Source organism: Meles meles, chromosome 2, assembly GCF_922984935.1.
Source record: "Meles meles chromosome 2, mMelMel3.1 paternal haplotype, whole genome shotgun sequence".
Taxonomy (NCBI): domain Eukaryota; kingdom Metazoa; phylum Chordata; class Mammalia; order Carnivora; family Mustelidae; genus Meles; species Meles meles.
In genome coordinates, this window is record NC_060067.1 from 17,933,737 (window position 1) to 17,959,225 (window position 25,489).

Here is a 25,489-nt window from a genome sequence, read left to right on the forward strand (position 1 = left end):
AAGAAATCCTTCTTGAATGCTATAATTTATTTTCCCTGGGGAATGGGAACTATTATGAAGTCATTGAGGTTTAGCAAAGTCTGGAATGAAAAATTAAATGTTTTCTGCATAAACAACACGAGAAAGAAATTCTTTTTTGAGATTTTACCACTAATTCTTACACACAATTCCAGTCTGGTAATGTTTCATCTTCATTAATATTAATTCAGTTTTGTGAGCTACACAGGAAATACTGAGAAAATAAATATGCTCTGCTAACCCTGTACATGTTCCCTTCAACTGTAAACCAGTGAAACAAAAGCAAAATGTGACTATCTATGGATTGTCTAAAGTACAAATATAGTCTGAAAATGGCAGACAGGACAACTGGAAGATGTAGTATATATCGACAAAATCCTCCCAATAAGAAAAATTTGCATTTTATTTTATGTTTATGTTTATGTCAGTTTTGAAGATGTCTATCTAGGGCCATCCGAAAAAAATCTTTGCTGCAAAAGCAATGAAATTCACATGAACTCTCAGTGGTGCCAACAGAACCAGATATACTGACAGACCAGTATAATAGGAAAAAATCAGAAAATGAGCAGAACAGTGGCTCTCTATTGTTGGTAAGGAAAAAAAAGAAAAGTAAGGTAAGCAATACAAAGGGAAGGGATGATGGTAGTTTTTAATACAATAAATTCATTATGGAAAGATACTTAATACATGGTGATAAATTGGTTTGTCTGACTGTGGTCAATATTTTGATGCTCTGAATGTTAATAACAGTTTGTTTCTCTTGTCAAATGTTCCCAATATTATTAATAACTAGAATTATACTAATGTTTTCTGGAATTTTCTACATCAAGTATGTATCTATATGTGAGATATATCACAGTCAAGTAAAAACATTTGTTTTGTTTAATTTTTAGAGGTTATTTGCATTTTTTCTAAAATGTTTCTGACAACAAAATTAATATTTGCATTTTTAAGGATGTTATAATAGATGTTGGCTAATATAAAAAAAAATCAGCAAAATTGGTTTATGATCTTTGTGTTTTTTTCAGTCCCATTTAAAAAGTAACCATGCCTTTATAAAACCCCAATGACTAACTCAACAGGATTTGTATCATATAATTAAGAATTCTAAAAATATTTAGTATATGATGCCTCTCTTTACCTTTCCACATAAAAATTATTTGACAATTAGCTCTTCTGGCACTCCTGCACTGCAAACTCTAACAAAAACAGTGTTCTGTTGTTCTAATAAGATGTTTTGATATTTTGCAGTAGTTTTCTGCATGAATAAAGCTCACTGAAAACAAACTATAAAATGTATTCCAAAGTTTTCTTCTCATTTCGAACAGACTGACTGAAAAACAACCGAGTTTCTGACTTCTGACAAAATTTTCTGCTTCCCTTAAAATGATAGCATTTAGAAATATATTCCCCCAAATGAACAACAAATTCTTTGCAGATTTTTAAGAGGTCTATGCCCATTCAGAAAACACAAATGTAAAAGTGTGAAGTGAGAAAAGTAATGAATTTAAGTCCAAAGACTGCATGTGTCTAAGTTCACCAAAGTGATTTTATTTTCAAACACAGGGATAAAATTACTTGTCACGCGGAAGTCTGTATTTGTTTTGGCACTGCTCCACTCTTTTGGATGTTATTGATACTCTGGGTCCTTTACTATTTATACTTTCAAATGCATACTCTGAATATAATTTATTGATGTAAAAAATTTTGTAGCTTAATCACTTTATATTGTCATATATATTCAAATACTTCATCATGAGTATAAAATACTACACAAATCAGAGTGCTTTGTTAAAACAATACCATAGATTTCTACCATTAATATGTTAAGCTTCATAGCAGAGAAGTGTGTTATATAAATTCACATTATATATTCACAACGTGAAATATGTATGTCAGAAATGCATCATTCTGTGTCTTGCATCATAGAATACGGACTTTTGAAAATCCACAAGAGATTTGTCAAAACAGAGAATTCCTTTATATTCCACTCCTTTTCTGACATGATACCGGTAACACCTAACCTCATCTATGACTTCACAAGTCTTTGAAGCTTTACATGCAGTACAAACATGTGTCATTGCCTTCCAAGGAGTTATTCTCCGGGATGTCAGCCCCTGACATGATAGCTCATTAATTTTTAAAAATTACAACCCCTAGTTTTCTCAGAAGATTTATCCATTTATGAAGCCAGTGTTTATGCATTGTCTTACTTAAGAAATGAGTGTCCTTCTTGTATCAAAATATTTTTTAATGATATTCAGTAGGACGTATATTCCCCATTAGAATTAATCCCATGTTAAAAAACATGGGATCTCCATAAAACCACTCAGTTGATGGTAGACTCAATTTCTAATCATCTAATTTATAGAGAACAAGGACATAATAGAGTTGGCTATGGGTTAGGTAAGGATTTAGTTGAAAAAAATAATGACAAAATTGAGGAAATGGAGCTGTCCAAAAAATGCAGGGTACAGGGTCTAAAACTGAAGAATGAAAATATTGAGAAAAGGAGGCAAGGGAAAGATGGAGAAAAGGTGTATTGATGAGACTGAATGAGAGAATGGTATTATGTTTAGGGAACAAATGAAAAGTGAGTTATTGGTGAATCTAGAAAGAAATGTTTGTGTCAATGTGACCATTGTGCGGAGACACAATATAGAAAATAAATGAATGGTAGATTGTTTTATAGTCTTTTGAATACATAATTGAAGGAAATGATGGGTCCCAGCTTGTCCTCATTCCCCTCCTGCTCTGCATTCAACTGTTTTTGCATTCTCCAGCTACTGACTTATCCAACCCAAATGATGCTCCAACCCACAAGCACATATTTGGTATACAGAAATAAACAACTGATACAAAGAAAGAAATATCATTGAAGGGAACAGAACATTAGATATGGGCATCTGGAAATGAATATACTTAGAATCATGGGCACTGGCAAACACCTCAGCTTGTTGGTTGGGACCTAGGGAGAAGAAAAAGATAAGAGATGATTAAAAAAAAAAAAAGTCAGGGTAAAGGCATATGAGAGACTTATGGGTATAAGCATAAAGCATGATTATGTATGTAAGAATAAAGTACAGTCTTTGTATTGCATGTTGATACCTATGACACCATGCAAAATATAAGAAGACTAAGCAAACAATGACATGATGACATAGCCATTTGATTTCAGACAGCTCTGACATCAGCTACTCCAACAGTAGTATAGTGGGCTTTGAATAGACAAGCCATTATGGCAAAAATAGAACTTATACATGGACCCAACAGCATGAGATCCTACTTACAGAAGTTGATCTAGCTACCACTGTTGTCCAATGCCAAACTGACCAGTGAAAAAGACAGAAATGGAGCTGCTGATAAAGTATCATGTAGGATGAACAACATCCTCAGTTTGCACAAGACTGGAGGGGAGATCCAGGACACAGGATATTCAGTGTTAAACCTGGGACAATTCCAGACAAACCGTCCATCAAGGAGACCAAACAACCAATCGACGACAAGTTGACTACATTGTACCCCTCTGATCCTGGAAGGGGCAGTGATTTACCTTGATTGGAATTGCCACAAATTTTAGATACAGGTTTGCCTTTCCTACCCACAAAGTTTCAGTAAAGTTGCATAATGTCCAATAGGACATCATTGAGCATCTCAAACCAAGAGCCACTCTGTAGCAAAGGACATGTGATAATAGGCACATGAACACAGGATTCCCTGATCCCATCACATATTGCACCTCCCTGTGGTAGCCAGTCTAATGGAGCACTGGGACAGTATTTTGAATATTTTGTTGAAGTACTACCTTGGAGGTGTTATTTTGCAGGGATGAGACACCAAACTTCAGGATAGGTTTCCATCCTGAATCAAGAACGACTAAATGATTCAATGAACATAATAGAAAACAGGTCTGGAAGCAGATAATGAGGTTAGGATTTGACCTTGTTCATCATCTCTCCCTTTCTTAATCAGGCTTGTAGAGTTCTATGTTTGTTTGTTTGTTTTGTGGATATAACTTCTGTTGCATTGCATGCAACTGGCATGTGAGGTATTTTGCACTCTATATATATCCTATGTTTAGGAGAGTGTCTCACTGAGAACAGATGCCCAATACATACTGAATAAAGTAATAAAATTGACAAAATTCCTACTGTTACTGCCTTAAAGCAAAACTAGCAGCAAAAACAAATAAATGATAATATCAAAAAAGAAGTACTTGAAAGACGACCCATTCCCAACTTGACATTTAAACAGCATTTGTTCAGATGGTTATTGAAAAGGGACCTGAAAAATCTTAAAACTGCTAAGAAAAGGTTGTACGTTTGAAGCTATTAAGAGTTGGATTTGAATCTCAGTTTTGCTACTAGTCATGTGAATTTTGGAAGTCAGTACATCCTAAGCTTCAGTGTCCCCATCTTCAAAACAATAAGTTCTACCTAAAGGACTTTTGTGAGACTCAAATGAGAAGATGAATTTAAAAGCAGGTGTTGGGGAGAAAGATCTTCCTCTGCCCTCTGGTCCTTCTAGATAGATTTAGAATCAAATAGACATGAGACGGATTAATAGAAGAAAAGCCAATTTAATAAGCGTATGTACAGGGAATTCACACAGACCTGAAGTTCCAAAGACAATGAGGCAACATGAAGCTTATATGAGCTAAGGAGAAGGGCAGGGTCTGAGAATACATAAGGGAAAAAGCTCATTAGCAAGAAGGTGAAAGGAGAGGTTTAGAAAAACAAGTTACCCTATTATATGGATACCTTCCTTGGGTGAAGAGCACTCTCTGTTAATAGCGCTCTTCCTGGTACAGGCTCTCCTTTCCAATGAAAATTTATGATGTTGTGGGGGAAGCTGAGAGCTTTTTCTGTTTCTGTTGGTTTTTTTTTTTTAAGATTTTATTTATTTATTTGACAGAGAGAGAGATCACAAGTAGGCAGAGAGGCAGGCAGAGAGAGAGGAGGAAGCAGGCTCCCTGCGGAGCAGGGAGCCCGATGCGGGACTCTATCCCAGGACCCTGAGATCATGACCTGAGCCGAAGGCAGCGGCTTAATCCACTGAGCCACCCAGGCACCCCTTGTTTCTGTTGGGTTTTAATTAACTTTTAACTCAAAATAATCTTTATGCCAAGGTGGCACATTTTGGGGCATCTCATTCTGCACCTCTTCACAGACTAATACATAGTAGATACTAAGGAGATAATATAGCTATTATTTTAATTGTTTTTAATATCACAATCATTATTTTTAAAAAGTTTATTTATTTTATTTTAGAGAGAGAAAGAGTGTGTGAGTAGGGAGGGGGCAGAAGGAGAGGGAGAGAATCTCAAGCAGGCTCCCCACTGGACATGGAACCTGATACAGGGCTTGATCTCATGACTCTCATATTACCTGAGCCAAAATCAAGAGTCAGACACTTAACGACTGAGCCAACCAGGCACCCCTATCATCATTATTCTTATAAATATAAGTCTTCCTGGAGTTCACAGTCTATCAGAGTTAATATTATATTTGCAAGTAAATTTCTCCTTAAACTCCAGCAAGTGGAAGGTCACATGTGATGTAGTCATGTGTGGATTTTAAACAAACAATTGTGAATCTTTTTTTTTTTTTTTTCATGTAAAATAGTAACAATTCCCTCCTATTCTTCTGGAGCTTTTTTTTTTTTTTTTTGATTTTTTCCCCCCTCCCTGAAATCTATGCCCTTCACTAGGCCTTAATATTTCTATTAAGGTATATAGTCAAAGGATTTACCCACCTAGAAAGTATTCCTTCCCTTTTGGTCTAGGAAGAGACCAAGATTATTCTTTTAGCATCTAAAAGAGCACTAACATATTATCATTTATAAAATATCATCATTTCTAGGGGCACCTGGGTGGTGCAGTAAGTTAAGCATCTTCTGATTCAGGTCATGATCTCGGGTTCATGGGATCAAGCCCCATAATGGGTTTTGCCCTCAGTGTGGAGTCCGTGTAAGACTGTTTACCTCACTTCCTCTGTCCCTCCCACCATGTGCAGGCTCTAAAATAAACAAATAAATCTTTAAAAAAATATATAAAAAATATATCATCACATTTTATCTTACAGTTCTTCTTGCAGTAAGTATCTGTTGCCATACGCTTACTTATTATCATTTGAAACAAACAAGGAATCAAAATTCATAAAAATCCTATGGAAATAAAGCCCACCCAAATGAGAACAAGAAAGGTTATTTATTCAGAGCTTACTATAAAGCAAAGGAGTCAGCTACCATCACCTGCATTTAGCAGAGACTCAAAAGCAGGTGGGGGAATGAAAAGCTTTATAGGGGGGAAAAAAGGAAGGCTCTGATTGGAGGTTGTTGGCATGAAGAAGTTGGAGGTGGGCTAACTAGAAGTGAAGCATCCTGTGTGATTGCTTAGGGAAGTCTAGTTGGCTTTCTCTAGTTGGTCTAAGCTGGAAGCTGGAACAAAATTAGCAAAATTGTCATTTATCTGTCAGTCATGATCATTTGGGGCTGATTGGTAAAGAGGTTGTAGGTTAGCTTTCTGGACTGGTTGCTACAAAGGTTATGGATTAAAACTTTTTTTGTAAATGGTCTAGTCATTTTCCATTTGCATTTTCTGCCTCTCCCCTTCTGATATAAAGAGAGAACCCCTCAATATAAGATTTTATTTTGCATCCTAATTTACACTTATGGAAATGAGACGCATAATGTATTTATGTACTCAATAAGTATGTTTCTACACTAGAAATACATTATGCTTTTGAAAACATTTGTATATAGATTCCCATGCAAAATAGACAAACATATTTGTATTGACTTAAGGGTTTTTTGTTTTTTGTTTTTTTTTTTTTTTACTCATTTTGGGGAGGAATCTCAATTCTGCTACTTTCAATTGAAAAATATTTAAAGAACATTTTTCAAAACCATGATGGAAATGCTTTCTAGTCCATTATGGCTAACAGAGGTATGATAACCTACTATCAGTGTCCCTTACTCACTGATTAAACCCTGAGAGAAGAGCAATCTTACTGTGGAATTATTTTCTTACTGGGAATAATTAAATCTGATATACAAAATAATTTATTAACTCTACAAAGTCTTTAAAAACAATTTTGTTAGATGAATAAGTCATTGTTATCTTTAGGAAGAGTCACAACCAATTATAAACTATGTATAAAAATAATTTCACTTTAAAGGGGTGGTTATACAATCTTGCACATGATTTACTCTGGGTAAACAGAGCTTTACAATGCGGCAGCATGTTACTCTGAAGAACTTGGAAAAAACTATCTCAATAAGGGAATTATAAAATAAAAGTTTGCATTATTAAATTGCTTAATTTAAAGAAGACTTTCCTTTTAAAATAATCAAATGTTTTACATAAATTAAAGAAAATTATCTTCTTCATTCATTCCTTTTTTTTTTTTTTTTTTTTAACAGATACTGCTAAATACATGGAAGACTAGGCTGAGGGTATGAGTTCAAATATGGCCAACAGGCACCTGCTGGCACTCTGTCTTAAAAAGTTGAACCAACATTTAAAAATAAGGGCATTTCAGGAGGAGGCAAGATGGCGGAGGAGTAGCAGGCTGAGATGACATCAGGTCGCAGGGGTTGAGCTAGACAGTTATCAAGTCATTCCAAACACCTACAAAACCAATAGGAGATCGAAGAGAAGAAGAGCAGCAATTCTGGAAACAGAAAATCGACCACTTACTGAAAGGTGGGACCTGCAGAGAAGTGAATCCAAAGCAACAGGAAGATAGACTGTGGGGGTAGAAGCTGGCTCCTGTCAAGTGGTGGAGCAACGGAGCACAAAATCAGAACTTTTAAAAGTCTGCTCCACTGAAGGACATTGCTCCAGAGGCTAGGCAGGGGTGGAGCCCTCACAGGGACAGCATGGTCTCAGGTCCCACGGGGTCACAGAAAGATCGGGGGGGTCTCTGAGTGTAGCAGAGCTCACAGGTATTAAAGTTGGGAAATTGGCCACAGAGACAGAGCAGAAGAGTGAGCTCTCAGCTTGGGGTTACCTTAAACTGTGATCCATGGTACTGTCAGAACACTGCTCTTTGAGCAGGGTCCCCACAAGTGGCAGATCTGGGGATAACCCCTTGGAAGAGCAGCAGGAATCTGCTGGGTTTGGATACTCCAAATGGGGCTGTGTCCCAGAGACAGAAATGCTTAGTCACAGGTTGGATGAACTTGGAGGGCAGCCAGAGACCAGGGAGATGGGAGTGATAGAGTGCTTTTATCCAAGGGTGCACTGAGGAGTGGGGCCCCAAGATCTCTGCTCCTCCATGCCAGAGATTGGGAGGCCATCATTTTCATTCCAGTCCCCCAGAGCTCTATGGAAAGTATTCAGGGAACAAAAGCTCCTGAGAGCCAACTGGAGCAGATTACTTACCCTGGCCCCTGGCAAGGGCGGCACAATTCCACCTTAGACAAAGACACTTGAGAATCACTATAATAGTCCCTTCCCCCAGAAGATCAGGAAGAAATCCAGCCAAGACCAAGCTCAGTGATCAAGAGGAACAGCGGAATTCCAGAGGAGGGGAAAGCAAAGCATGGAATTCATGACTTTCTCCCAGAGATTCTTTAGTCTTGCAAAGTTAATTAATTTTTTTAAATTTTATTTTTCTCTTATTCTAACTTTTTAAACTTTTACTCATTCCTCTTTTAACATTTGTAACCAGTTTATCTTAACAATACCTTTCTTTAAAAAATTTTTTGAACCATTATTATAGTCATATTTTATCTTTCATTATATTTTTTATCTTTTGTAAACATATAGGATTTTTTTCTTCTAAAAAATTTTGGGACAGAACTTCTTCTAATATATCAAAATATACCCTAAATCTAGCACAGGGTTTGTTCTAGTTTCCAGCCTGAGCAAATTCTCTCCATTTTCTTTAGCTTTCTTTTCCCACCCAACTTATCTTATCAACTCCTTTTTTAGAATTTTTTTTTAATTTTCATCTTTGCAGTCATAGTCCATCCCTTCATCGTGTTTATCCTTATTTTTATGTGTGTGTGTGTGTGTGTGTGTATTTTTTTTCCTTCTTTCTTTAAAATTTTGAGAGGCAGTTCCTTCTAAGAGATCAAAATACTTCCAAAATAAGTGAGTGACTCTGTTCTATTCACCAGTCTAATATATATATTTTCTTTTCTATTCTTTCTTTCCTTTTTTTTTTTTTTTTTTTTTGGTACTTCTCTTTACCCTCTTTCTTCTCCCCATGATTTGGGGCTCTTTGATTTGGTTAACATGCATTTTTCTGGGGTCTTTGCCACATTTTTAGTATTTTAGTCCCTCATTCCTATGTTCTTATATGGATAAAATGACATAGTGGACAAACTCACCACAAAAAATTTAAAAAAAAAGAAAAAAAAAAAAGAAAAACCACAAGAAGCAGTACCGAAGGATAGGGACATAATCAATATGGATGTTGGTAATATGTCAGATTAAGAGTTCAGAATAACTATTCTCAAGGTGCTAGCTGGGCTCGAAAAAGGCATGGAAGATATTAGAGAAACCATGTTTGGAGAAAAAAAGGCCTCTCTAGAGAAATAAAAGAACTTAAATCTAGCTGAAATCAAAAAAGGTATTAATGAGGTACAATAAAAAAAGTGGAGGCTCTTACTGCTAGGATAAATGAGGCAGAAGAGAGAATTAGAGATATAGAAGACCAAATGATGGAGAATAAAGAAGCTGAGCAAAAGAGAGACAAACAACTACCGGATCATGAGTGGAGAATTTGAAAAATAAGTGATGCCATAAGACGAAACAATATTAGAATAATTGGGATTCCAGAAGAAGAAGAAAGGAGGGGTGAGCAGAAGGTATATTGGAGCAAATTATTGTAGAGAATTTCCCTAATATGACAAAGGGAACAAGCATCAAAATCCAGGAGCTGCAGAGAATCACCCTCAAAATCAATAAAAATAGGTCCACACCCCATCATCTAATGGTAAAACTTACAAGTCTTAGTGACAAAGAGAAAATCCTGAAAACATCCCAGGACAAGAAGTCTATAACATACAGTGTTAAAAATATTAGATTGGCAGCAGACTTATCCACAGACATCTGGCAGGCCAGATAGAACTAGCATGATATATTCAAAGCACTAACTGAGAAAAACATGAAACTAAGAATAATATTTCCAGTTAGGTTATCATTGAAAATAGAATGAGTGATAAAAGCTTCCAGGACTAACTAAAAGAGTTTTAGTAAAAAACTAAAAGTCTTTAGTGAAAAACTAAAAGAGTTTGTAAACACCAAGCCACCCCTACAGGAAATATTGAAAGGGGTTCTCTAAGCAAAGAGAGAAACTAAAAGTAACAGACCACAAAGGAACAGAGACAATATACAGTAACAGTCACCATACAGGCAATACAATGGCACTAAATTCATATCTCTCAATAGTTACCCTGAAGGTAAATGGGTTAATGTCCCAATCAAAAGACACAGGGTATCAGAATGGATAAAAAAAAAAAACAAAACCCATCAATATACTGTCTACAAGAAACTCACCTTAGACCCAAAGACACCACCAGATTTTAAATGAGGGGGTGGGAAACAATTTACCATGCTAATGGACATCAAAAGAAAGCTGGGGTGGCAATCCTAATATCAGATGAATTAGATTTTAAGTCAAAGACTATAATAAGAGATGAGGAAGGACACTATATCATACTCAAAGGGTTTGTCCAATAAGAAGATCTAACAATTTTAAACATCTATACCCCTAACATGGGAGCAGCCAACTACATAAACCAATTAATAACAAAATCAAAGAAACACATCGACAATAATACCATAATAGTAGGGGACTTTAATACTCCCCTCACTGAAATGGACAGATCATCCAAGCAAAAGGTCAACAAGGAAATAAAGACCTTTAATGACACACTGGACCAGATGGACATCAGAGATATATTCAGAACATTCCATCCCAAAGCAATAGAATATACATTCTTCTCTAGAGCACATGGAACATTCTCCAGAATAGATCCCATACTGGGTCACAAATCAGGTCTCAACTGGTACCACAAGATTGGGATCATTCTCTGCACACTTTCAGACCACAATGTTCTGAAGCTAGAACTCAATCACAAGAGGAAATTTGGAAGGAACCCAAATACGTGGAGGCTAAAGAGCATCTTACTAAAGAATGAATGGGCCAAACAGGAAATTAAAGAAGAATTGAAAAAAATTCATGGAAACAAATGATAATGAAAACACAACTGTTCAAAATTTGTGGGACACAGCAAAGGCAGTCCTGAGAGGAAAATATATAGCGGTACACGCCTTTCTCAAGAATCAAGAAAGGTCTCAAGTACACAACCTAACTCTACACCTAAAGGAGCTGAAGAAAGAACAACAAAGGAAGCCTAAACCCAGCAGGAGAAGAGAAATAATAAAGATCAGAGCAAAAATCAGTGAAATAGAAACCAAAAGAACTGTAGAACAAATCAATGAAACTAGTAGCTGGTTCTTTGAAAGACTCAATAAGATTGATAAACCCCTTGCCAGACTTATCAAAAAAGAAAAGAGAATAATAAACAAATATATAAATAAATATAATAATAAATAAATGAAATCATGAATGAAAGAGGAGAGAGCACAACCAACACCAAAGAAATACAAACAATTATAAGAACATATTATGAGCAACTATACACCAGCAAATTTGACAATCTGGAAGAAATGGATGCATTCCTAGAGACATATAAACTACAACAACTGAACCAGGAAGAAATAGAAAACCTGAACAGACCCATAATCAGTTAGGAAATTGAAGCAGTCATCAAAAATCTCCCAAAAAACAAAATCCCAGGCCCAGACAGTGTCCCAGGGGGATTCTATCAAACATTTAAAGAAGAATTAATACCTATTCTCCTGAAACTGTTCCAAAAAATGGAAAAGAATTGAAAACTTCCAAACTCATTTTATGAGGCCGGCATTACCTTGATCCCAAAAACCAGTCAAAGACCCCATCAAAAAAGAGAATTACAGACTAATATCCTTGATGAATACAGATGCGAAAATTCTCACCAAAATACTAGTCAAAAGGATCCAATAGTACATTAAAAGGACTATTCACCATGACCAAGTGGGATTTATTCCAGGGCTGCAACGTTGGTTCAACATTCGCAAATCAATCAATGTGATACAATACATTAATAACAGAAAGAACAAGAACCATATGATACTCTCAATAGATGCTGAAAAAGCATTTGACAAGGTACAGCATCCTTTCTTGATCAAAACTCTTCACAGTGTTGGCATAGAGGTTACATACCTCAATATCATCAAGGCCATCTATGAAAAATCCACAGGGAATATCATTCTCAATGGAGAAAACCTGAGAGCTTTTCCACTAAGGTCAGGAACACAGCAGGGATGACCATTATCATCATTGCTACTCAGCATGGTACTAGAGGTCCTAGCCTCAGCAATCAGACAACAAAAAGAAATTAAAGGCATCCAAATTGGCAAAGAAGTCAAACTATCACTCTATGCAGATGATATGATACTATATGTGGAAAACCCAAAAGACTCCACTCCAAATCTGCTAGAACTTGTACAGGAATTCAGTAATGTGTCAGGATATAAAATCAATGCACAAAAACCTGTTGCATTTCTCTATACCAACAACAAGACAGAAGAAAGAGAAATTAACCATTTACAATTGCACCCAAAATCATAAGATACCTAGGAATAAACCTAACCAAAGAAGCAAAGAATCTATACTCAGAAAACTAAAGTACTCATGAAAGAAATTGAGGAAGACACAAAAAAATGGAAAATGGAAATGGAAAAATGTTCCATGCTCATGGACTGGAAGAACAAATATTGTGAAAATGTAAATGCTACCTAAAGCAAACTACAGATCTAATGCAATCCCTATCAAAATACCATTCATTTTTTCAAAGAAATGGAACAAATAATCCTAAAATTTATATGGAACCAGAAAAGCCCCTGAACAGCGAGAGGAATGTTGAAAAAGAAAACCAGAGTGGTATCACAATTCCAGACTTTAATCTCTACTACAAAGCTGTAATCATCAAGACAGTATGGTTCTGGTACAGAAACAGACACCTAGATCAGTGGAACAGAATAGAGAGCCCAGAAATAGACCCTCAAGTCTATTGTCAACTAATCTTTCACAAAGCAGGAAAGAATGTCCAATCAAAAAAGTCTCTTCAACAAATGGTGTTGGGAAACTTGGACAGCCACATGCAGAAAAATGAAACTGGACCATTTCCTGACACCACATACAAAAATAGACTCAAAATGGATGAAGGACCTCAATGTGAGGAAGGAATCCATCAAAATCCTTGAGAAGAATACAGGCAGCAACCTCTTTGACCTCAGCCACAGCAACTTCTTCCTAGAAACATCACCAAAGGCAAGGGAAGCAAGGGCAAAAATGAACTATTGTGACTTCATCAAGATCAAAAGCTTTTGCACAGCAAAGGAAACAGTTAACAAAACCAAAAGACAACTGACAGAATGAGAGAAGATTATTTGCAAATAACATATCAGATAAAGGGCTAGTATACAACATCTATAAAGATCTTATCAAACTCAACACCCAAAGAACAAATAATCCAATCAAGAAATGGGAAGAGGACATGAAGAGACATTTCTGCAAAGAAGACATCCAGATGGTTAACAGACACATGAAAAAGTGCTCCACGTCACTCGGCATCAGGGAAATACAAATCAAAACCACAATGAGATACCACCTCACATCAGTCAGAATGACTAAAATTAACAAGTCAGGAAACGACAGATTCTGGCAACGATGCAGAGAAAGGGGAACCCTCCTACACTGTTGGTGGGAATGCAAGCTGGTGCAACCACTCTGGAAAACAGCATGGAATTTCCTCAAAAATTTGAAAAAAGAGCTACCCTACAACCCAGCAATCACACTACTGGGTATTTACCTTAAAGATACAAATGTAGTGATCTGAAGGGGCACATGCACCCAAATGTTTATAGCATCAATGCCCACAATAGCTAAACTATGGAAAGAACCCTAGATGTCCATCAACAGATGAATGGATAAAGATGAAGTGGTATATATATACAATGGAATACTATGCAGCCATCAAAAGAAATGAAATCTTGCCATTTATGATGACATGGATGGAACTAGAGGGTATTATGCTGAGAGATATAAGTCAATCAGAGAAAGACAATTATCATATGATCTCCCTGATATGAGGATGTTGAGAGGCAAAGTGGGGGCTTTGAGGGGTAGGGAAAGAAAAAAAAATGAAACAAGATGGGATTGGGCAGGTGACAAACCATAAGAGACTCTTAATCTCACAAAACAAACTGAGGGTTGCCAGGGGGAGGCGGGTACGGAGAGGGTGGTGAGGTTATAGACATTGGGGATGGTATGTGCTATGGTGAGTGCTGTGAAGTGTGTAAAACTGGTGATTCACAAACCTGTACTCCTGGGGCTAATATACATTATATGTTAATAAAAAAATTAAAAATATTAAAAAATAAAAATATATAGAAACAAGGGCATTCCATATACAAATCTAGATTTCTGCCTTTTTGCCTTGAGAAAATGGGATATGCACTTATGCAGGCTAGACAATCAGCTAGAACAGAAAAAGTGCTGTCTCCTTTAGACAGGGTGTATAATCTTTACTACAGTTCTAACCATTCCCCCACTGAAACCCTAACTCTCTCAATTACCTTTTATCAGAGCCCTGCCACTGTTATAATCCATAGAGATATATATATATTTATATCAGTGCCTCTATAAAGAACTGAAAAGCGAAAGCAAGACCAATAAAGTATTACATTTTAAGAAAAAGGGAAAATTTATTTACTTGTAGAAATAAGGCTACTTTTACAATTAAATATGTAAACCATCTCTGTAACAAAAAAGACAAAACCCAATCCACTTCAATTATTTATATTATCATCTCAGCCCTTGCAAACTTCTGCACTAGAAGCTCCAGGTATACAAAGCCAGGTAGTATGCTAGTTCCTGGGAATATAGTTGTTAGCATTATTGGTAGGTCCTTGACTTCATAGAGTTTATAAACCAGTGGGGAGAAAACTATTAGGAATTTTAGTAAAGTTAAGCAAGCAATTACAATAAAGCCCCTTCCTTAACCATTAGAAAAATGGAAACTTCAAGGACCCATCCTTTTGTGAAGCACAGGAAAAACAAAGTCTGAGGAAAAAGATGTTTGGCTAACCTCATTTTGGACTGTGAGATCTGAGGCCATGATAACCCATGTGTCTATTTATGCCAGTAATCACCAGTTCCCATACTACTTACCTACCCAACTATCTGCCTCTCTCTTTCATAGACTGCAGCCTTCTAGTATGTGATCAACAAACTCCTCTATAGCTGCCATCTTTAGTCTGGATATTTTCATGATTGGTTGACCATCCCTAAAACTTGGCTCCCCCTTATGGAAGTCCTTTCTTGAATTGCTCTTAAAAGAAAGTCTTCTTCGGTTCCCATGAGAGAGACAAACCATAACAGACTCTTAATCTCAGGAAAAAAACTAAGGGTTTTGAAGGGGAGGGGATGGCAGGGATGGGGTGGCTGGGTGATGGACATTGAGGAGGGCATGTGCTATGGTGAGTGCTGTGAACTGTGCAAGACTGATGACTCACAAACCTGTACCCTTGAAATAAATAATACATAATATGTTAGTGGAAAATAAATAAATAAATAAAAGAGAAAGTCTTCTTTTTTTTTTCTCAGTCCATAATCTCATGACCAAGAGGTAAGATACATGTCCTCCTTCCTCCTTAATGCCACAGTCAGGTAATTATCACTCACCTTCTTTTGAAGGAATCAATGCTATCTAAAGCATATGTCACCTTCTTTTGCCACTCTCTCGTATCTTTTATTTTTATTATTTATCATGTTCATTGTCTTATTTCTTTTTTTTTCATTTTATTTTATTTCTTTTCAGTGTTCCAGCATTCATTATTTATGCACCACACCCAGTGCTCCATGCACACCCTCTTATATCTTGATACCATGTACAGAGCTGTTCCTGATCATTTGTAGACGACTTCTTTCAGCTACTCCAATAATGACATAGATGAATTAGCCACACCTCAATCTCTTTGGTCTTTGAAGCCTCATCTCTATACTACCAACACACACCCATTCCAATAATTAACTTTGATTTCAAGAGAAATCCTACCAAATCTGAAATGTGGACTTTGACATTGTAATTCCTAATCCCTCTCCAGCCCTTTTGCCATAACTGTCTTTTGATTACCCCTCCCCCAGTTCTTTTTTTCTTTTTTGTCCATCTTGATTACACAGTATGCCACTACAATCACTCATTTGCAAACACTCTCATTTGCCCCTTTCCCCTCCATTTTCACTCTAGGAAACCTCTTGTTGAACTTCAACCTTCACCACTTTGCTGCCTATAATTGAGCACCTGGATATTTCTAGGGGAGAGAAAAAAATATATAACTGGACATATTTCACATTCAAGTCACAATAAAATTCCTCAAATGAGCACAAAGTAAGTAACTCCTAGAACTATTATATTCCTTTAGTACATTTGTTTTCCAACATTCTGAAATAATTTGTCATGTCTTTACATTGTCAACTCCACTGTGCTAAGTATTAATAATTTAATTAATATTTATTGTGACAATTGAAGGCATCCAACATAAACTCTTTGGCATAGACTGCTAGGAATTTCAAAATATTCCATTTTTCTTAACAACAGAACTCCATTTTTTCTTTCAGAACCCCATTTTTTTATAAGCATATTTCCATCCAGCTAAAAGATTTTATTTCCCAGCCTTCCTTGGAGTTAGGTATGACCTTACAACTTGGTCCTAGCCAAGGAGATATAAAAAGAAATGTGTGATAGTCTCATAAAGCTCATTAGAAGGTATGGATGTGGCCTTCTTTTTCTAGTTTCTTCAAATTACTGCCTGGAAATTTAAAAAAAAAAAAAGTGTGTCTTTTATGCAAAAATTTTTTAAGAAAAAAGGAAAAGGGTCAAGTCAAAAGGAACAGAAATTCATAATAAACAATGTCATGTCATAATAAATGACCATTTGTGGTCCTTGCCAAGGACTGTTTGAAAGGAGTGGGAGAATTAGAAGACATTACAGGAGACAGAATGAGTGAAAAGATCAGAGTAAGAGACAACTAGTTCATAAAAATCTTTTAAGAAGTTTGATTATGAAAGAGATGAAGAAGTAAACTGCAGAAGAATTAGAAAATAATAAGTTTTTAATGGGAAGTGCTTGATAATTTTCATACTACTTTTACTCACTGAAGGAATATGTGTTGATTTTAACAAGTTCATCAGTCTAAAGGAGACTAATGGAAAAATTGATATTCCCTCCAGACCTTTCCTATTATCCCAGCCCCCTACAATAATCCATTCTTTATTGTTGTTACCATATTTTCACATGGCATTGTTTTAATTTTCTCTCCCCTAAAGTGGGGAGAATATTAGTATTGACATAAAACGTTGGAGAAGTTGACATGCTCTGTTATTTCTTGGCAATTGGACCTGTGACTGGTCATTTACTCTCAGATTGCTGCCCTGATGTGGTCTTGTTCTGTTCTGCAGCACAGATGTGTGTCTCCTTTATTCCTTGGGCTTTTCCCTTATTGGCTTCCAATTAGTTTCAAGATTCCAGATGCACTAGCAGAAGACTGCAGGACAGAAAAGCAGTCAGGATAGTTATAATTATCTTTCTCTTTCTCTTGTCCCCCTGCCAGGTCTCAGCAAGTATTGCCTGCACTCTAGTAAGCACCACCTTGCCACACTGTACTTCTAACTATTAGGGTGATAGTAGAGTTCAGCTCTTGCCAAGTTCTGGATGTCTTACTGTCACCCATTTGGTTTGTCATGTCTTTTATCACTTTTGTCATGTTCCTTCTATTAAACTACCTGACATGAGCTCTCTTCCTGATTTTACCCTGACATGGCACCATCATCAATGCCGTCAGAATGAATCAGTTAACAGGAATTGGTTACATCTGGAAACAAGTGTCTGAGAAAATCAAAGATGGAGTTCAAAGCTTAGGAAAGAGGAGAAGCCTGCAACTGGAAAAAGGAAAAACATCTCCTTATTAAAAGAAGAAAAGGAAGGGGCACCTGGGTGGTTCAGTCAGTTAAGCATCTGCCTTCAGCTCAGGTCATGATCCCAGGTTCTGGGACTGAGCCCTACACTGGACTCCCTGCTCAGCGGGAAGCCTGCTTCTCCCTCCGTCCCTCTCTCTGCTCATGCTTTCTCTCTCTCTCTGTCTTTCTCTTTCAAATAAATAAATAAAATCTTGGGGGGAAAAAAGAGGAAAAGGAAGAAAACATTAATATAAAACCAGGTAAGTAGTCAGTCTAGTTTATTTTGTATACATTTTGTTATTTTTACATAATCCATTCATTCTGTACATGTTTGAGGTGACTGAGACCAGAGTGTAATTTTATCTTATCTTCCACTAACACCTTAGCAAGGTAGTGAGTCTCCAGGGAAAGATGACAGAATTGTGTGTTTATGCAGATAGAGCCTTTTTTTTTTTTTTTTTTTGCAGTACTTTTTATCAAAAATACAACCTTGCACGACGTATTTGAGAAGGGAGAGGCAGAAAGGAGCGTGGAGAAAAGCTAACGTGTCTGCTCCATTAGCTCCTGTGCAAGTAGGACCTTTTTTCTTTTACATTCATTTAAATGATATACTTGAAGCTGAACGTGCTGTCACAGGATAGGCGTTTGCCTTTGCATCTCCCACACAAATCTTGACGATGGGGCCTTTTAGGGTCAACGTGGCGAGCTTTTACAGTGCAGGAGCATCGAGTCTGTTTACAACTTTGACAGGTGATATCCTCCACTCGGTAAGGGTTGTAAGATTTCTGACAAGTTCTGCAAAACTGCTTGAAGTAAACCTTGCTGGTGCCCTGCACGCACCACACGTAAGCACTCTCCCATCGGATGTTGCAGTCCTTGCAGTGGTAGTAGCCGTACTTCTGCTCCAAGAACTGGAAGCGCGGCCGCTCCTTGGCCTGCTCGGGGCTCCGCGGCGACGGCGTCTCGCCCGCAGCGTCCTGGGTGCAGAGCTCTTCAGGTCCCAGAGTGCACAGCAACAACAGAATAATATTTATACCACACAAAATGGGCCAAAAATAAAAATTTCCGGATAGATTGAGGCTTAATCAGGCTCAAAATTTCCCCAAGCACACACTGTGGGAGCAACAACAAAATTATTTCTCTTGGCCTGAGCCAAGAGAAATTTATAGAGTTGAATGTGAAATTCTGTCTTTTCTACAGAAGAAAAGAGATTTGCTGAACTTAATGGACCAGATGAGAACCAGGAATAACATGATAGAAATCTGTAAACTGAGAAATAAGCAAGACAATGAGTGACTCAATAGAAGTCCGTGTGAACATAGCATAGTTAGAACTAGATGTGCATCATCCCCCAGTGTTTGGGACTATGTAAGACCCACAGAACCTTGACTTGGTATCTAGAAAAGGAACGGGAAGACAGTGAATTAATTTGGGTTACAAATTTTGACACTGATAAAATAGGGCTCAAAATATAAATTACAGTTTCAGAAAAATAAATTTCTATTTATTATACATTTGAATTAGTAAAATGAAGTTTCTACCTGTGACAAGCAAATAAAAATAGTTGAAGGCTCTTACAAAATGAGTTTTAAACTCATGTTACAGGAATAAGTTTGTGTAATAAGAAATTGTATGAAGTACTTCACTGAATATTTAAATAAGTCCATTTTTTGGTCAAAACAAAGAAAACCAAGGTAGAAAAAATATAGCCCTATTTTAAAATGCTCAAAGAATGTTTTAAAGAATTGGTTGAAAGGCTGAAATCAACAAAAATATTACTTTGTATGAATGAACACATAGCATTTTGGTCATTTTGTTGTTTTCTTTTGTTTCCCCACATATTAAAATAAAAATCTATAAAGACAGATTTAGTTATAGAATTATTTGGAAAAATTTTTTTCAAATATTTATATATATTTTCAAATGGGAAAAAATAGAGATACATATTTACAAAGGATCAAAGCCATAACAGGTAAAATGCAAGAGTGGGAATTCCCGTGGTGCCTATTCTTCATTCTGTACTCAGTAACAAGACATTCTTAACTGAGATTCCTCAGTTCAAAATTATTTCACCCTGTTTTCTCAATATCTTCAAATGGGTGGCAATGTGGTAAATTAAAATAATAATTTAAGCTTTACTTTTGGGCCATATTTATAATGGAGTTTGAAGTCACATATAAGCTTTCTTTACAAAGATAAATTCTTACTTGGCATTTAGAATGCATTAGCCAAAATTTATTCGTTGCTTTTCTTCAAAGAGAAAAATAATGGTGTCCTCTCAAGGGGTAAACATGAGGATAAGGTGAAAGGATTCATTGTTTGCTTAACAAATTTCTCACAAATTTGGATTATTCAGGAGATATCTTTCAGGGCTGTGCATTTACATTCAACAACTGTAAGCTAATTGTGAATTGCTGTAATGTTTTTGACAATATCCATATAATAGAAATTAAGTTTAAGTTGAAAAAGAAACCTGATTATTGGTAATATAGTTTTTTACCTTTCATTGCATGTAACAAAAACTGTAGTATTAGTGGTTAAAAAATGTATGTTATCTTTCCTCACTAAACATGTCTAGTTTAGTAAAAAAGATTGAGGAGTGAGTCAGCGAAACTTTCACTGACATAAAACACAACTAACTAAATTTCCCAGTAATAAGATTCATTTATTAAAAATTTTAACACTAGACAGTGCCATTTCTTTGTAAACATCACCCCAGCTTTTCTACTCTACAGGAATTACTCTGTCATAGCTCAGTAAGCTGGAAAATTTTCATTCATGTTTATACTTTATATCTATGTATTTATTTTTTTTTTTTTTTTTTTTTTTTTTTTTTTAGACAATTTACTTCCCCCTTTTATTAATTTTTTCAGCGTAACAGTATTCATTCTTTTTGCACAACACCCAGTGCTCCATGCAAAACGTGCCCTCCCCATCACCCACCACCTGTTCCCCCAACCTCCCACCCCTGACCCTTCAAAACCCTCAGGTTGTTTTTCAGAGTCCATAGTCTCTTATGGTTCGCCTCCCCTCCCCAATGTCCATAGCCCGCTCCCCCTCTCCCAATCCCACCTCCCCCCAGCAACCCCCAGTTTGTTTTGTGAGATTAAGAGTCATTTATGGTTTGTCTCCCTCCCAATCCCATCTTGTTTCATTTATTCTTCTCCTATCCCCCTCCCCCCCCCCATGTTGCTTCTCCATGTCCTCATATCAGGGAGATCATATGATAGTTGTCTTTCTCCGATTGACTTATTTCACTAAGCATCTATGTATTTATATGTCTAAATTTTTTTTTTTGACAAGAGGAAATTGCCCAGATAAGGAATGTTTTTTCATCCAACCTAGATTTTTAATAAATACTTGTTTTAGCCATTTAGGAAAAGAGAAATAAAAGAATCTCACATGATAAGTAATATAAAGTATCACTTTTTATGATAAAATGCTGACCCTTTATAGAATTGAATGTGAAATTTTCATGAAATTTTAAGAATGAGGCATTGGGATACCACAAAGTCCACTAGATGTCCCTGGTTTATTATCCTATGTCATTAGAGACACTTCTGTAAAAACTTTGAGAAACACACCAAGGACTGCAATTCTTTGGTTGCTGATTTCACATCCTTTCAATAATTCAGTAACTTTGCCCACCTTTGTGCATTAGCAAACAGTACCTCCTTGAGCCCTTACTCCTCATAAATTTCCTCTTACTCTAAAATTAAAGACCTATGTCCTGGTCCCAGAACAAATGAAAATTGCCAGAAACTGACAAGTAGGGACACCTGTTAATTCATAAAGTCCTTAGTGGGTCCTTTGCATCTACCTGGAGAGTATATCCATATCTCTTTTTCCCTTTGCTTTCAGTAAACTGACTTTCAAGGGAAACAGAAAAGAGCCTTCAAAATGTCTATCAGCCATGTAACAATAATAGTGTGGGGTCGGTAGTAATATACAAAGCACTCGGAAATGGTGAAAATATATAAATATGATAATAATTATAAAGGACGTAGAGAACCAAAGGACAGGACTCTGAGGATGTCTTTTTTTTTTTAATTTATTTATTTTTTCAGCGTAACCGTATTCATTGTTTTTGCACAACACCCAGTGCTCCATGCAAAACGTGCCCTCCCTATTACCCACCACCTGTTCTCCCAACCTCCCACCCCGACCCTTCAAAACTCTGAGGATGTCTTTTAACTTTACAGTCAAGAAAGAAGGATATAGTTTCTTCTGCAAGAAGTTTGGAAACAGAAATAACTTGGAATGTGCCTTTATCTTGCTTCTCGGATCTCTGCTTCCATTAAAGGATAATCTTTGGATTATCAAGCTGGCTTTTGTAAAATCCAAAGATCTTACTATGAACTTTTACATACTTAACCATTCTCTGGGCATGGAAAAACAGCAAGACCTGTCAAATACAGGGGAGGCCATCTCCTTCTATTACTGTAGCAGGGCTTGGTACCTCAGCCTTCTTCACATTCATCTCCATAGCATTTTGCAAAGCCTGTTTATGAAGGAGAGCACTACAGGATTTCCTGCAGATTTCATCTTCATTGATTTATTAACTGATCTCTATACAATGATTAATACATCACCACTAGTGAGGACACAATGAGTAAGTACCATCCTATAAATTATCAGAAAAGTCATTTTCAATATGAAATTAATAATCTTTTATTAAAGTCTACACAGACCTGTTCTCTCTTACTAGTAGATAGTGCACTCACAGAAGTTGTAGTGTCTGAAATACTCTCTTAGGGTGTTAAATATTATTGAAATCTGGGAAAGGATCAAAGCAAGTTCAGTTTTATAGGGTTATTTTTCCTAAGTTTCATTAACACACAGCCAAAAGAACATAACAGATCTTTCAACAAAATGACCAAAATATTCATTATAAATTGATTCTAATAAATGGTACATTTTTTAAGAAAGTACATTAGGCCTAAAGAGGGAACATAGCAAACTGTGATTTTAATAGAATTGTCTTGGTTGATACTACAAACATAATAATGTATTACTGAAGGAAAATACTGCTAAATTAACTTGAATCACTTTATTGATATTGTATACTTCACTCTTCACCAAAAGAACAAAAATGTTGTTTAAAAAGTTCATATAATAATGTTGCTCTAGTTAACTTTCTTCCATTTAAGCAAATAATTTTTTACACTTTTAAGATTATATTATTATTATATATTAAGATTATATTTTATGTGAAAAGAGTTCTACTTTTTAAAAATATTTACATCTTATAGAACTTCCCAACAGTTCAAAGTCTAAATGTAAAACTTCAGTGCTGAAAAGTATTTCCCTGGTTTAATATATCTGGTAATTAGATATTCACAACATAGACTTTTATCTTTCTATCTCTTGATTTGCCTTTAATGTATTATAAACACTACTTTATTTTTCCTTTTGTTATATAAAAAAATGAGATATGTAAAATATATTTGCATTTCCCAATTCAACATTCTAAAAGTTATCTGCCAAATTATAAAGTTAAAAATGTTCTCAATTCCTAAATCACCAAAATATTATGATTTATAACTCTGTTCATTATGTGGCCACTGTGACAACATGAAACTTTTAATGACAACACTAGTTCACGTCATCATGATACACCTTGAGCCATACAGAGCAGTCCCTTCCTTGCCAAGTGACATTTTAATAGTTTTCATTTTTGTGATTCATTTTTTCATGAGTTCTTTGGATTTTTTAGGCATTTGGACGCTTGAAAAAACAATTTCCTTCTTAAGAACATAAAAATTATATTTTTTCCAAATGAAATTAGTTTATGGGTGTCTATTTTCTCTTTCCTTCTTTCACAGTAAGTCTGTCTTCCTTCCTTTCTTCCATCTTTCCTTCTTTCCTTCCTGCCTGCCTTCCTGCCTTCCCTTTCCTGCCTTCCTGCCTTCTTGCCTTCCTTTGGACAAAATCCTCAGTAATTTTGGACAAAATCCTCAATAATTACATCACATTCTAGTTTACTTAATTAATGACTTTGTGTGAAAATATTTTCTCCTATTTATCTATCTTCCTACATATTTCTTTAAGTAAATGGCACTTTATGTGTAAGTTTAATATGCCTGAATGTAATAGTTATACTTTAATTTTACTCACTCTATTAATCAGGGATTCACCAGAGAAATAGAATCAATCAATACCATATATACCTTTATATCTCTATCTATCCATTCATCTATCTAAAGAAATTTATTATAACAAATTTTTCACACTTATTAAGCAGGATAAATCCCACATTATGTTGTTTGCAAGCTGGAGACCCAAGAAAGCTGGTGGTCTAAGTCAGAAGGCCTGAGAACCAGGAGAGCCAATAGTGAAAATTTCAGTCCAAGACTGAAGAATTGAGATGCAAGGAAGAGGATGATAAAATTCCCAGTCCAAGAACAGGAAAAGACTGATACTACATCCCAGTAGTCAAGCAAAGAGCTAATTCTTATTTCCTCTGCTTTATTGTTGTTTTTAATTGCTGTTCTACTCATGCCCTCAATGGACTGGATGACACCCACTCACATTGGGGAGGCCAGTCTACTTTATTCAGTCTACTGATTCAAATGCTAATCACATCCAGAAATCCCCTCACAAACACAGCAAGACCTAATGTATAACTATCTGGGCACCCTGTGCTCCAGTCAGATTGACACATAAAATTAACTACTGCATCCACATATTTTTTCTATTTGACTTTTTTCTCCTTTAGTATTGGTAAAAATATAGTTACCTTATAAAACTATGTCAAAGTAACCCCTTCATAATTATTTTCTCTCCAAACATGTGTCTCAACTCCTTCCATTACACTTTTTATGTTTTCATATTAGAATTAAATAATCAAGTGTATTATAAGAATTCAAAAGTATGCAAAGTATATTAGTAAAATTATAAGTTATATAATCAATATATCAATTAAATTTATTTCACATTAAATCCTAACTATAACCTTCTTAAATAGATGAATTATATTCATTTATTATTTCAGTTAAATATGTTTCTAAGTGCTCTAGATCCTACATGATGACACTTGCAATGCCAATATTGAACATGTATTTCCTCATAAAATTAGGGTTACAAAGAAGTAAACATAAATAAAAAACAATAGCCTCTTTTCACACCAGGTAATACAGAAACTCTACTTCCTTCTAAAATATATTCCTTTTTCAAAAGTGGGATATGTAATTTATCAATTATTCATTAAATTTTCACCAAAATTCATGTGCTCTTTGGTTAACTAAAGAAAAAATATAATTAGATAAAAGTGGACTTTGATGTATTTCTCAATTTTAAGATTTTTTTTTTTTTTTTTTTTTGCTGTTTGAGGATAAACCACCACACTGTGTATTTTTCTTTTCTTTCCTTTTCTTTCTTTCTTTTTTTT